Below are 14496 nucleotides of genomic sequence, written 5' to 3'. Positions count from 1 at the left end.
GGTCTCCGCATTAAAAATGGAAAGCTTTTCGGACCAAATGTCGGGTAACAAACATCGCGACCTAGCGACGGGACATTTTGATTGACAGTGATTTCACCGTCATGCGAATTCTACTCAACTTGCTCCTGCATAATTTTATCACTTCTTGTCTCTGCCTGGGCGCGCATAGAACATCCTGCATTATTTCACGAACTACCTCGTCGGTGGGAAAACTTCACCACCTGATTTATCGACGAGTAGCGACGAGAGAGGCAGTAGCTCCATTACTTAAGCCATCGTTGGGCAAGGGTTTGGGTTTGGGTGGGAGGATTGGGGGAGAGGGGGAGAGAGAGAGAGAGGGAAATGATATTTTGAAAAAAATCACAAGCATTTTAATCGGAATGCCCTGCAGGAGTGGGCCCAGGAGGAATCATCTAAAGGTCGGAGTGGGGGCCCACGAGCATGGGGTTGGGGCAGAGAGAGATGGGACTCCTCTGGGGGAATCGGGGGTGTGTATGAGGTCGGGAAGGGGGAGCTCAAGGGGAGGAGAGGGGTCGTGGGCGGAGGCGGGGAAGAATACGGCCCTACCAGCCCCGCCGTTCGATAACTGAGAAATGTAGGCCAGCGTCGCTAGAGCCTCCTAGCGACAGCGCTGGAAACCTCCACGCACGATGTATTCCGCGGTGCTCATGAAAAGCGGGGGGGGGGAGCTATCCCCCCTACTCCACGCTCCCTCCCGCTCCTCGCCCCTCCCGTAGCGACTCCGGGCCCGAGCCTTCGCCCCTCCCGCCCCTGTCCCGCAGCGCAGCCTCGCCTCTCCCTCCCCGCAGCTCTCCCTCCCTCCCTCGCCCTCTCCCCCTCGCACCGGAGGACTAATAGTGTGGAGCCCCATATTCCCTATTCAGCGAGCCGACTCCGCAGCGATCTCAAGTCCCGAGCCCCACTCCGACGGGTCCCGCACCTTCTCTCGCCCGAGCAAGCACCGAGCCGTCGGCCAAGCTGGCTGCTGAGAGCACACCACCGGCTCAAGAGGAGAGCGGACAGAAAGGTGATCCGTCTCTCCGGAGGCGAGAACGGTGGTCCCAAAACACACGTAACCCTCGCTACCCCACCCCCACCCCCTCCAAACCCTGACGACTCTTAAGACGACGGAAGACATCCCGAGAGGTCCCGGAGCAGCCTCTCGGGCGATGGACGATTGGTGGTCACCATCTGCCCTCACGGACGCAACTGACGAAACCCCTTTCTGCTAATTGGGCCGGGAGCACAAAGAATACAGTGACACGTGAATTTGACGACCACAAAGGGACCATCTCCCACCTGAGCGCTCAAGGACGTAAGCTCTCGCCGTGACAGGCGCAGATCATTTTTGCCCCCGGGCCCGAAATCCCGGCCGGGACGTGCCGTCCTTTTGTGGACCCCTCCCCCCAACCCCTCTACCACAACCAATTCCTCCTACTCCTCTCGAAAATGTTACGCTTGGTGTCTCCCGGTACGCCAAAACGATAATAAACTTCTCCGTATCTAGAGAATCTCACGTGTGGAACTCTCCCGAACGCGAACAGATCTCAAATTCGTGTGTTTTTTTCCGTTCCCTTCTTTATTTATGACATTTATTTTCTCCCGTTCGTCTGCCGACTCGTTTCCGGATGCAAATTTTCCGCGAGAACGCCGCAGGGGTGGGTGACGGTGGGAATGGAAACATAATGGCCTCACCAATGTCACGGTCGTGGGGGTTGGGAAACGGTCGGGGAAACGGGATGGACTCGGTTTCAGTTCTCAGTCCAAGTATCCCCAGACATTAGGTATTTCTGCGAGGATTTCGAGTCGATCGCCTCCCCGACGGGGGTTGCCTCGCTCTCGCCCTCTCACCACACTCGCGATGCAGTGTTTCCGAACCAAACTCCGAGGACCACAAACCAGTCCCGCGTCTTGGGAAATTTTAAGCGATCGTCCTCCGGCGGAGTCACTTATCATCGTTTGTGCCGAGGTCCTTAAGGATTGATTTTTTTATATTCCCGACTTTAACTGACTACTGATTTCGAGGAGGGTGTGCAAAAGTATTGGCAAAACCCTGCCGAAAAATACGGCTTTCGACTCATCCTCCAACACCTCCAGTCTGTTGACAAACAATGCCGAGGTCACTTTTCACTTGAATGCCCTTCCCTTCCACCCCTCACCTTTAAGCTGGCTTCGTTATGCGCTGCGCGTCATGCCAATCCGCGGACAGTTATTCTAAAATTGTTGTTGGTACCCCTCTGGGTCTGCATTAATTCCTCGCCTGTTGCACATAATGATAATGTACAGTGCGTTATGCATGCCTCGACCTGAGGTTACGTTTCTAGCATTCTCCAGTCACTAAATCCGACGTGGAACAAAGTATTGGCTGACCAAAGACAAGACTCCACCAATTTAACCCAGCGGATAGAATAGTAATTAATGGCCCCTCGGTCGAAATATGGTCGTCTAGGAGTCATAGCTCTTCGCAATTTCATGCCTGAGGGATCTCAAAATAATTAATGCACGTCAATGGAGGCAAAAATCTACGAAACTCCAAGCAGTATACGTGTGAATGGTAATAATTGCTTGAAAATTCCATCCCTCCGAGAGAGCAAGTTGAAAGACAGGATCCATTACACTCGAAGCCATGATTAATGGAAACAAGGGGTACGATACGAAAATATATTTCACCATTTTTGCTTTGGGACGTTCCAGTTCTTCGCTCACACCATTCGACCGTCATATTTTGGTTTTAGTATTTTCCACTCTAGGGAATCCCGTTTCCGTGACAAGGATTTTTAAGTCCGCGCATGTACGAAAACTCCGGGCGTTCTTGTATGTTGAGCATTTCAAAGCTCGCGAAACTTCGCACACTTTTAAATAGGGAATCGGAGTTTTCCGAATCGTACTGATCACGGAAATTCGCACGTATGACGTTTTCCTCGTGTGTGTGTATGTTTGCATATATAAATATATATATATATATATATATAAAAGGACACATTTTAGATTGTTTGAGCTTTCGGCCTTCTCTGACGCCTTCTTCTGACCTGAAGAAGGCCAAAAGCTCAAACAATCTAAAATGTGTCCTTTTACGTGTTATCTATGTTATTTGTGTTCTATTGTGCCGTCCAAATGCGTTATATATACTATATATGTATATATATATATATTTATATATATATATATATATATATATATATATATATATATATATATATATATATATATATAGTGATCGCTCCCACAAATTATTAGGCGTTTTGGTCCTTTCCCGTCATCTCCCTTATCTTGGATTTGATTATTTTTTTTGCCTCGAGATTGCATCACCGGAATTCTCTCACCTGACCGCCCGTCTAATTATCTGCATACGCCGTGGGTCTCGCTGCGTCCGATCGATTACAAATTCCTTCGCCCCACGCATCGTGTCCCCCTCCCCTCGCTAATTCTCCAACTGGGATGCGATCCCTCAACGGCACGCGCGCATTTCCGCAACCCTTCCCCCGCTATCTGCTTTTCCTCTCCCCCAACCCCCCGCCTCGCCTAATACTCCTGGGGAGGTGGGGGCAATTTGGTCAGTTGCTTTCATCGACCTTCTTGGTAGCAATCACACACTTTGACCGCTGACTCATGTGAGACGACAGATGAGTTACATATATGATAGTTCACTTCCATTCCCTTTTCTCCTCTTCTTGGGTGAAATAAAATGGTGATTAAACCAACGCTGCAATGCGAGGTCCGTCGAAAAAGGAACCGTTCTCATATTTTCCAACTCAGGGTAGTGATGCTAGGGCGGCACCACTGTGAACAGTGGAAGGAGACGGCCTAATGTGCGCGCTTGATTTATTTCTCCCCCTTCGAGTGAGCCAGTCGCTGCCAACGAGCGAGGTGCTGTCATTCGAGCTTGTCGCTTTCCGATTTCTCTCAAGATGTTTGAACGAGTTGTTTATGCTGGGTCATACCCGTACACCCGTGACTCATCTCCATTACAGGAACTCCTGAACACTACCAACACTGATCCCGAGTTTCATAACTGGACGACCCAACAAAATCAACTCGTTCAGTCGTCTTGAGAGAAATCGAAATGCGATGAGCATGTATGACAGCACCTCGCTCGGCGACCAGCAGGCAGCGACTGACCCACACGAAGGCGGTGAAAAAACTCAAGCATGCACATTAAGCAGTATCATTCCAGCGTGCACAGTAGAATTCGACAGCTCTAGCCCCATCATCAAAACTGGGCGCGGGAAAACACAAGGTTGGATAGTTTTTCAACAGGCCTCGTATATTTCAACGTTTGGTTTGGCCTTACTCATCATTTAAACGGAAAATATGTATGTGTTAAATAAATGGCTATATTTACTCAATGCTTGCATATTGGTGAGCAATATTTGAAATGAATTGGCGGAAGTAAGGATTACTAAACGGAGAAAAATGCTGTCGTTCGTTATTGTGTTGCAATGGAAAGACATGAGTTACTCCGTTCATCGGTGAGCTATCGGCTTCTTTAAACTTTACTCGCTGCCAGCAGTTAAGGTGACAATTACAAATCAATATACTGTTTTTCCTCGACAAACGCGCACTACCTGCCTTAATTTCCATGGGCTCAACTCTGACGTGGGACTAAAGCACTGAGACTTGTGACTGACCGGACGAGGAATCCATTTTAAAAACAATATTTTGTGGAGGAAATGTGAACTTCTCTTTATGAAAATGTTCCTTTCTGGGTCTCCAATTTTCTATTCCCGACGACCTTACCCTGAAAGTTTATTTTTTCCTCACCGCCTCTTTTTGTATTTGTGATATGTTTTTTGTCGATGCCACAATCAAAATTTCGTATTCTGATCCAGGGCCCGGCATCTAGAGGGGGAAGAGGAGCTCTCTTTCCATCTCCGTGGTGGACAGCGTGTTTAAAGCTGCAAGCACATGTGGATTTGTGACTGAATTCATTGAACAACATGAAACCATATTTTTTTAAATTTGGTCTTGGTCAGTATTAATTACTATGATTTCTTATATAATCTATTTGTATTATTCGTATCATTTTCATTAAGTTTATTCAGTTTTCGCCTCATTGTGTTTTTTTCGAGCCACCATCATGAACGCAATACATTTCGGAGGAAATTTAAACATTTTAATAATTTAATTTCAAATTAAAATGCACAGTACTGAAATGCTTAATTTCTGCTCATATATTCAGTTTTCACACACGGAAAAATCAAATTCTTTAAATAGTTAGGTATTCGATGCACTTTCTATTTAGCTAAAATTTTGTAAATAACCTACATGATTTTATTTAAGTTAGATACTTAGATTTTAAGGCTTTGTTTGATTTCCATCCACTTCTTTACACATTCTATAGTCAGACATCCATAATTTTTGAGGCGCCATAATTTAGCGGTGCTTAGTGTCTAATAGTTGCCTATAATTCATAGGAAGGTAACTTTTCATTCAATTCGTAGCCTACCCCTTCTACTTGTACGTATGAATTCAGGATAAAAATTCGTACTGGGTGATTTACGTAATAATTCCACCGATATAAAACCCGGTTTAATTCTCGAAAATCAATGGATTGTACTTATTTTTGAAGGCTTCGTGTGCATATGAGTGTGTCCTGTAATATTTCACAAAGATATTCCTGCCAAGACGATTGGCGGTTTGGAAGTACGTGATTCAATAGTATCGTCCCGATAAACCCTCTGAAAATGGCGGGTGAGGTTTTTGACGGATTAATGTATTTGACGTCACCTGTCGATCGTATTCAATTTCGATGGGAGATGATGGGAAGAGGGAAGATTGATGTATATTAATGCCTCCGGATAATGATTTTATCCTTTTCCATTTCATGTCTAGTTTTTCCACATTTCTCTCCAGTCCAACTTCCCTTGGAAGCCTGAAAACATGTTCCCTTTTCATCGGGAGCAGTGGTTTCACTCGACGGCCACTACTCTTGTTTGTCCCACGGCTTGATTTATGTTAGGCTATAGCTACTCTTTCTGCCACTATCAACATTTTAATGCCCTCTCCACACTTTCGTCTCGTTTTATGACATGCATCTGTGGTTGGAGTAAATTTTAAGTACTAGAAAAAAAACAACAATCAGATCCTTTGTTACTATGCAAACTGTATAGTAAAAAAATATTTTTTTGGGGAGCACTGATGTCATAGAATTTATGACCGCCGAATCGAGTGTCACTTCCTAGTTTTGACCGATTTATTTTACTACACTGGCGCTATGAAGTTAGAAGAGGATTTGGGCGGGTAGATGGTGTGGGACTTTAGTGCTGAGGTATTTAACGCTGAATGAAGCCGAGGGAAATATTTCATTTCATACTCTCTCTCTCTCCACTCACACACACACACACACACACACACACACACACATACAAAGACGTTGATTTTAGAATATTTTTCATTTAAAATTTGGATGGAGTGGGCTGATTTATGTACTTGTCTCGTAAGAGGTACGAGTAACGTTCCCTCGTAAATGGTCACCCCATGGAAAATTCGCATACATAGTAAAGGCCGTTAATCGTATGGCATCTCAACCTCAATCAAACGAGTATTTTCTTTTCATTTAGTCTATTTTACTTATAATAATTTTCATAAAATCATTTCTTTTCTATTCGGCATGACTTTTAGTTTATTTTTCATTTCCCGTAGAACATCTCAAACTTTATGCAAATTAATATATCCACATGTGTATATTTATCACGACTCATGCACTCATTACATTTATTCATTCAACTTAATAATTTTAGTGCGGTGGGGTAATTATCTCAATAGTGTCATCAATTCGCTTCCAGGTATCATAGTCTGGTTTTTTATCAAATTCATTCGTCTTTCATGTATTGCCGGACTTCAGTCGCATCTCGTCTATTTTCGAAAATAGACAGCAATATCAATGCAACAATTTCAGAATGTAAAAATCATTCGCCCGACCCTGGATGATTTTGATGAATATTTTTTTATGAATGGTTTTGGCGAAAGATTTTCACACTCGGAAATTGTTGCATTGAAATGAATATTAGCGGATGACTCCGTTAAAAGTCACTGTTGCGGCATCTCCCGCAGTTTCTTTGGAATTAGACAGAAATATGTTGAAACTCGGGAACATGGAGCACAGAGAATGCTTTCTTAAGGAAGAAATAGAGGGAGTCATTTATGTCTGTGGGAATGTATATTGAAATATTTAGCAACTAGCTTGCATTAGGCAAGCGGGGAATTGCTTTGATAATTTAATCTGCAATAAACTCAATTTAGTTGAATAATGAAGGCGGCAGAGTAATATTAGGTTTTAATGCATGTTTTTTTTCAGTTTTATTTGTTCGTGGAAATCATGTTGGTTTTTAAAGTGAGCGGATTTCTCATCTTAAGGTTCACCAGGGCCTTTAATACTCTTTAAATCATCCCAATTAATTGCAAAAAATATAACATCACCCTAATTAACGCTGCATGCCTTGATAAACAAATAGGGAAAAACGATATGATCATTTGAGGTCCTTATTCCAGAAGATATTTTCTCCTGTATTGCGAGAAAGGTGGGAATCAGAAGCGGGATTCGAACTTGGGACCATAAGATTGGTCGCTATATCAGACGCTTCCATAAATGAAGCATATATTGTCATAGCTGATGTTTTTACACTTAGCTGCATCATTTTTACATTTATAAAGTCTAATATTTTATCACTTGCCAAATGGTAGGTAATTCGCCTTCATTAATGTAATCGAATGGATGTTATGACGTATTCTATGAATTGTTTGTAAAATAAAAAGGACCACGGATCAAAAAATGACGCATCAATCAACATTTGTCTAGTAGTAATCCGGATATTACGAAGTTAAATTAGAGTTAAATGTATACACTATCTTACGAGTTATTCTAATGATTCACTTCCCTTTACCGGTAGCAGTGAACCCGAGTACTGCGTATTTTTTCTGATTCTCGATTTTCCTGCCCTCGTGAATGAAGCCACTTACACCGTAGTTACCATAATTTCCAACACTCATATTTTATTTTCGCGACAATCTTTGGATGACTGAGCGAATTTCATCCTACGAGCTTCCTCCATTCTTTCGCACCTTCCACGGTGGACATCGGTAGCTTGCCGATTATTCTTAACCATTCGCCAACAAATCTCTCTATATGCTAGCCGCATCGGTCGATTAAGGAGTGTACCAGGCCGTCACTGAAACACCCCAGAAGGCCAGAGTGTGCCTGCAATCCAACACAGAGCAGCGTTGGCAAACAATTCTCAAAGACCAATTTTAGCTAGCATTACCCAACTGTGGCGCCTTCTCGAAGGATCCGCGTTTTCCTGCGATAGGCCCAATGCCGACACCCGTTGGACTTGTTTTATTTAAGGCAAGGCGTTTAAAGTCGAAGGAGCCCGGCCAATGCAAGCCGATTTCGTGTCGACCGGCGCTCGGGAAGAGAGGGGATGGGATTGGCCAGGTGTGCGTGTGTGCACTCGAGGCACGCTCGTCGACCCCATGAAGGCGAACGCCTTGCACCTTTAAACGGCCGATTGAGTTTCTTCTCTCGCTTCTGCGTGGTGTTGGGTCGCGGGGGTCTGGGGGGGGGGCGGAGGAAAGGGTAGACGGGGGGTGGGTAGGGGGTAGAAGAGACGGAAGGGAAACGTGCGTGGTGTGTGGGTGGTGAGGTGCGAGGATTTTAAGGTTATGTCTTTAACCATCGAAACCTTTTTACGGGCACGGGGATTCCCGTCGTCACCCCATGCAGCCTGCCTCTCCCCTCTCGCCGCGGAAATGTTAGCATGCAGCCCGTGAGGCTGAGCGTGGGAGAGTGTTCGTGCACTGCTGCTCCACGTAACCCGGTGCGAGATTCATGTTCCAGAGTCCGTTCAGTCCTAGAAGGTGAGTTTGCGCAGGTAAAAAAAATGGCGATATATCATCGATTTTTTTGTGAACGAAATGTTCAGGTATGTATGTATATATATATGTATATATATATATATATATGTATATATATATATATATATATATATATATATATATATATATATATATATATATATATATATATATATATATATATATATATAACCTTTACCTCCGAGATGTCACGCGCATGAAAATATATTCCTTTGACAGCGAAATACTTGAGCCGAAGAACACCGTGCGTTCACTGGAATGAAACTTGGCACTTCGTGAGGGCAAGCGGGCCAATTTATTTTCGCTAACGCACTTACCTTCCAAAAAGGCTTCATGGGCTCCATTGCTACTGGGAGGGCTTCATTGCTTTTGTACGGACGGTAAAAGGAATCATGAAAAGGAAACATTATTCGAGACAATATTTAGCTGTAAAATTGAACCGTGATGGTTTCCTTAAAAAATTATACATGAGGCCCTAATTTTTTCTGATAATAAATACCCTAAGGTTAACACCATTTTTAGGGCAGGCAGGACAAGATTAAAGATTGAATTGCAAACAAGTACATTTGTTTGTCCGTATAATTTTAATGTAGCACAAGCAATCCCGAGTCGCCCAGAACTGGAGTGTAAAAAAGGAAACTTTCTGAAAAGCTACGATATCATCAATGAAAAAGGAAGGGATATCCAATGCCTTGAACTCAAAACTAGGGTAAGCCAAAAAATAATCCCAGGCATTGGGCAGCTAATCAAATGAGCTGGTTTCCGATATGATATCTTATTGCTCTTCTCCAGTCTTCTTTTATGCAACTCCAATATCTCTCGAGTCATCATTGATGATTTAATCGGTAATATTCCGTGGCAGAGATGTCTCAGATTTTCTGTCGATGAAACGCTAAAGCAATCCCTTGGGCGAGCGGGAGTCAGGCGTGGCGTGAATAGAGCATACCCTCGGAAGTTGTGGGCCCTTCGGGCACCAGAAGGCCATCCGCGACCGAACGTCTAACTATATTTTCCAACGGACGGATTTTCCAGTTTCCAGTCTTGAGATAAGTACTAAGTTGTATCCTGCCCTGCCGAGAAAATCCCAGTGTCGTCATGAGCCATTCTCTTGACGAAAGTAGCCAGAGGGTCAACAATTTAGTATCCCATCCGACCGACGCCGTACTCCCCTTTAATTGTTCACCAAGTGTCACTCAATTATGACAGGATACCACTGAAAAAATGAGTCACTCTCGAGTTTCAATCTTAAAACCACGAGGTGGGAAGCCAGTATTTACTGCACTATCCAACGCACCAAATCTTACCCGAATATCATTCTCGTTATTATCAAAATTGTAATATTACCAGAACCGTTGCGACGTGTTAAAATGCAAGATGTTTCTCTCATCGTGGGCATTTACATTTATTTACCCGGTAAAGGAAAACGTCAGTGAACGTATTATCGTAGTTAATCACGGTTGTGGGTTTCAAGAACTTAACCTTGTTTTCCAAAAGGGTAATAATTTTTTTCTTGCGGTTATGAACTGTGCGAGAGAATACGAGGGCTTCCGTCTATCAGCTACGGTTTCATTGCTTCTATTACTTAATCCGGGTGGTCTTCTCCGCCGACGCAATGAGAAGCTTTTGTGCAAGGGATTCCACGAGTCTTTTGCTACAAAGGAGCCTCAAAATGTCCGGATTTGCTCGTGAATGAAAATGATTGGCATTTGATGTTTCTATAAAAGCTGGCCTTTGATCTCAAATCGTAATTTATTTCGTTAACATTGCCCAAACTACGAGTCTAAAAAATATTGACTGGTTGAGGTCCTTTGAATTTTATCAAACTCCGTATTAATACCTGAAGAGGACCCCGATTATTTTTAGCATATTTTTATGGGTGGCCCTACTTTCACGTTTTTTCATAGGTTAAGCCTCAACTCTGTGTATCACTCCAAGGACTAGTTCATAGCAGCTTTCCAGAGACCATTTCCCTGCCAATTCATTCCATCGTTAATAGCTCCTTGTACCGGCATTATCCATTAAGTGCTTCCGTTTGTCAACGACCTTTCCCCAGAATTCTTCCCTTCCCCATGTTTCCTTCTATTTTGAACATCAGTAAAATTTCGTACCTCAGGATATGTCCCATTAATTTTCCTCTCCTTCATTCACCCTTCATTTGTTACGCTGTCCATCCATTTATTCTGAGCATCCTACCATAGTAACATAGTTCCATCGCCGCCAATTTTTTTTCTCTAATTCTCCCATTGTTGAGGTCTCACATCCATAGAAATTGAACTCCATAATAGAGTATAGTTAAATAAATCAATGTTCATTCAAGGGGACGTCCTAAGATTCAATATTAATAAGCCATCGAACGTACGAGAATGTCATTAATTCAAATGCCTGTTTAGCTAACCGGTAAAAATCAAAATTGGGATTTTGAACTACGTCTGCAAGCCTTATATTTTCCTCAAACGTTAATTATTGTAATCCCTACTACATATATTTCTAGCTTGGTCAGCCATCAACTACTACTTGAATTTCTCATTTTTTCGAATGCTTACTGCTCACTTACGCAAGAAGGTATCAATGTGTTCGAGGCGTATTTCCATGATCGATGATGAAGAATAGACGTATTTCAGCCATCCATTTCACAAAGTAATCGGCAAATTTAAAATTATGTGCTCGCACACCCAATTTGCATCTTTTTGCGTGCATCGCACTTCCTGATGATTTCACCTAGATCTAAATTTATTACCTTGATGTATCAGTTGCCATTAACCTTCGCGCCTGAGCCAGGAATAGAAATTATTGCCAAGAAGGGTAACATTTCCCGGAGTTGGATGCGCAGATGTGTTTACGCATGGGAGCGGCGCGCTACCTCATCCCCGAATGCACCTTAACCTCGTACTCGCATTATCTTAAAGAAAGCCTTTTTGTCGTGTTGGGAATTCCAATGCTTTTGAAGTTATCGACATCGGAGCTGTTTGAAAATCACTCCACCGATGTTTCGTGATTAGGTGGACATCAGCCACATCGGTGACCAACTTAACCCGTATCGCCGCTAGTGTACATACTGTTTGAATGGCATATCTTGTATGCTTTTCCTTCAGTTATCGAAGTGGGACGATCTAGAGTCCATAGAGAAAGTAGGGCAAACGGCTCAGAGCAAAACAACAACTATGGAATTTTTTAAACACTTAAACAGCCGTGACACCAAACTAGCATCCGTGATTTGCTCAGAGGAGTCCGCAAAAGTCAGTGGATTGCGTTCTTGCCAAATACATTCAGCAGCAGATCGACGATGATGTTTGCAAAACTCTGACCCTTATTACGTCCGAGCGACAACGCAGAGCGAAAATATTAGCATAGTTTAAAATAGTTTTTCATGATCTGGCATTCGATGACTAACACTATGTAATGATGGAAAAAATATCCTTCAAAATTCCGAAGTCTCGGGGGATATTGGGAGTGGAAATCAAATATCATTTGCAGAAAATAAATGTATGCAATTTTACACAAAAATATTTACTCTGGGATCGAGATGGTGCAGTGGATAATGTATTGGCTTTACATCCCGAGGGGCCCGGGTCCGAATCCTGGAGGTGGCTGAATATTTTCTATATGTCTCGATGGACCGACTTTGGGGGCTTAGTGGAGAGCACTTTTAGTGAATGCGCCTTCCGTCGGTTGGGACATTTAAATTGTAAACCCCTTGGTGCCTTTCGTTGAGAGTAGGCTAATGCCGACGTTGGGTTTCTCTTCACACTTCCCCCATTCTTGAATATCCTACCTCGACAGAATTACTCCCATATCCCTAATGGCGCGAATGATCTAAGCTGTCCGTCCTCTCCCCATAATAGCTACAGCAACTACTAAATTATTTGCTCACAGTCCACGTTTCGTCGTAGGCACATCATCTGATCTGGCTGACCTAAAGATGGTGAATCTAATAAGTAATAAATTTCCACTAATAAATAATTTTGCATGTGAAAACTCGCATGCTTAAATTATCAGCAAATAGATCACTTTTTGTCAATGATTTATTTTAAAATTTAATAGTTTCACGTACTATTTTAGACTTTTGAGCATAAAATTAGATGAAGTAAACATGAAAGCAGATATAACTGCTATCGGGAAGCTTCCACATTACGTAATTTCGGTGACATGCAGACCTGTACTCTCTTCAATCACACGGTCACTTCGTGTTTGCCGTGCTGTTGTAGCGGCAAAGGCCTCAGCACTCGCTAGGAAATGCCCTCCCCCCCTTCGAGATGCAAACAAGCAGCAAGTAGAGTTATTGCATTGGAAAGTCAAGGACGTGTTATTGTGTGCCACTTTCTTTTTTTAATGAGTCTCGTAAAGGTAATCATTTCCAAACCAAACCCTCCCCTTACTATCTCGCGTAGAATTATTTTATTAAACTGTCTCATCTATTTGGAAACCATCTAATTTGTCTTTCAAATGGATTAGAGTCCCTACATCCGTTTTAAGTCATCACTCCGGGTGATAAAGAACTAAAATCAATATTCAGAATTTTGATGAGAGACACGTACACATGCATCGTGTTATTGGACACCCGTGAAAAATTACGGGATTCCAGGCTTGCAGCTATTTGAAAATAAAAATGTCCAGGACTTTTAACTGGATCTTTTTATTTTTACCATCACCGACGCAGATGAAGTTTACACATTTTAATTCAAAACAAATGAGCAGTTATCATATATAGTGGCGTAGTTGCATATGTCAGATCGAGGATAGCACCTGAGGAAGATTTTTAATTTTTTGCGGAAGGGTTTCACTTTCCACTGTTGTTAGACCTGCATTTACAACATCACAAGCGTAACATCTCTAAGTGTATTTAAGGGCTTGCCTCAGATGTGTTTGTATGGATCACCTTTGATAAACACGATGTTTCCCGCTCCAGCCCCGCCGTTTGAGCATCGATGTAAATCTAAGGAAAGCCCTTGAATATCTCCAGAAAAAGCGGGGATGGAACGGATGGAATCAGGGTAATAATCAATTAAGTGGTCGGAGTGAGGGCGTTGATGTACGGAAATGGGAGAAGGTAATGAGAACGGTGTGGGGGAGGGATTTTATCGACCTAAAAGCAGAAAACGGGGGTCGGGGAAAACGGTTGGGGGAATATTTTTGGAATGTTATTATGAAAGGTCAGGCAAGAGCAAGGTCAAGTGGTGGCCAACAGCGAATAAACCAATGCCACTTGGTCATTGATCAGAGGTAAAATTGTGGAAGGGATAAGGGTGGTGTGGAAGTAGAGGTGAATATTTTTAATTGGAGAACAGAGGGGATTATTTTCAATTGGAGATTTTGCTGACCGAGTTAACACGCCGGTAATGGAGTCCCAGCACAAATTCATAGTTATCTGAGAAATCCAGTCAATCTTTGTCAGAAGCGTTTAAAATAAATCTCATCGTATACCAGCTACAAGCAAGTACTTGTCCAAAACCGATTCACATTTGTGTCTTCATGTGCTTTTCTTCACATCCAAATTTAAACTATCCATCGCTTGGCCTACATGCATCAAGATCGTGGCATTTTCCGTAGTATTTCAGAGCTTTAGTCATAAGTGTTTGCATGGAACATCATCGCTACAAACGAGTGAACGTTAATACGGTGGTC

The 14496-nt window shown here is 43.0% G+C and overlaps 1 long non-coding RNA gene across 1 annotated transcript in view; it reads left to right on the top strand.

Moving 5' to 3' along the window:
• Positions 1-861: 861 nt before the first annotated feature.
• Positions 862-14496, top strand: part of LOC139691260 (uncharacterized) — a 31446-nt gene continuing 17811 nt past the window's right edge. The window contains exons 1-2 of the long non-coding RNA XR_011701577.1: positions 862-1027; positions 4830-4968. This is a non-coding gene — a long non-coding RNA (uncharacterized lncRNA). The remainder of the gene's footprint in view (positions 1028-4829; positions 4969-14496) is intronic.

This window comes from Hetaerina americana, unplaced genomic scaffold (genome assembly GCF_022747635.1).
Source record: "Hetaerina americana unplaced genomic scaffold, ioHetAmer1.1.p SCAF_31, whole genome shotgun sequence".
NCBI lineage: Eukaryota > Metazoa > Arthropoda > Insecta > Odonata > Calopterygidae > Hetaerina > Hetaerina americana.
The sequence above is the reverse complement of the archived record's forward strand: the minus strand, read 5'-3'. Positions and strand labels throughout refer to the sequence as shown.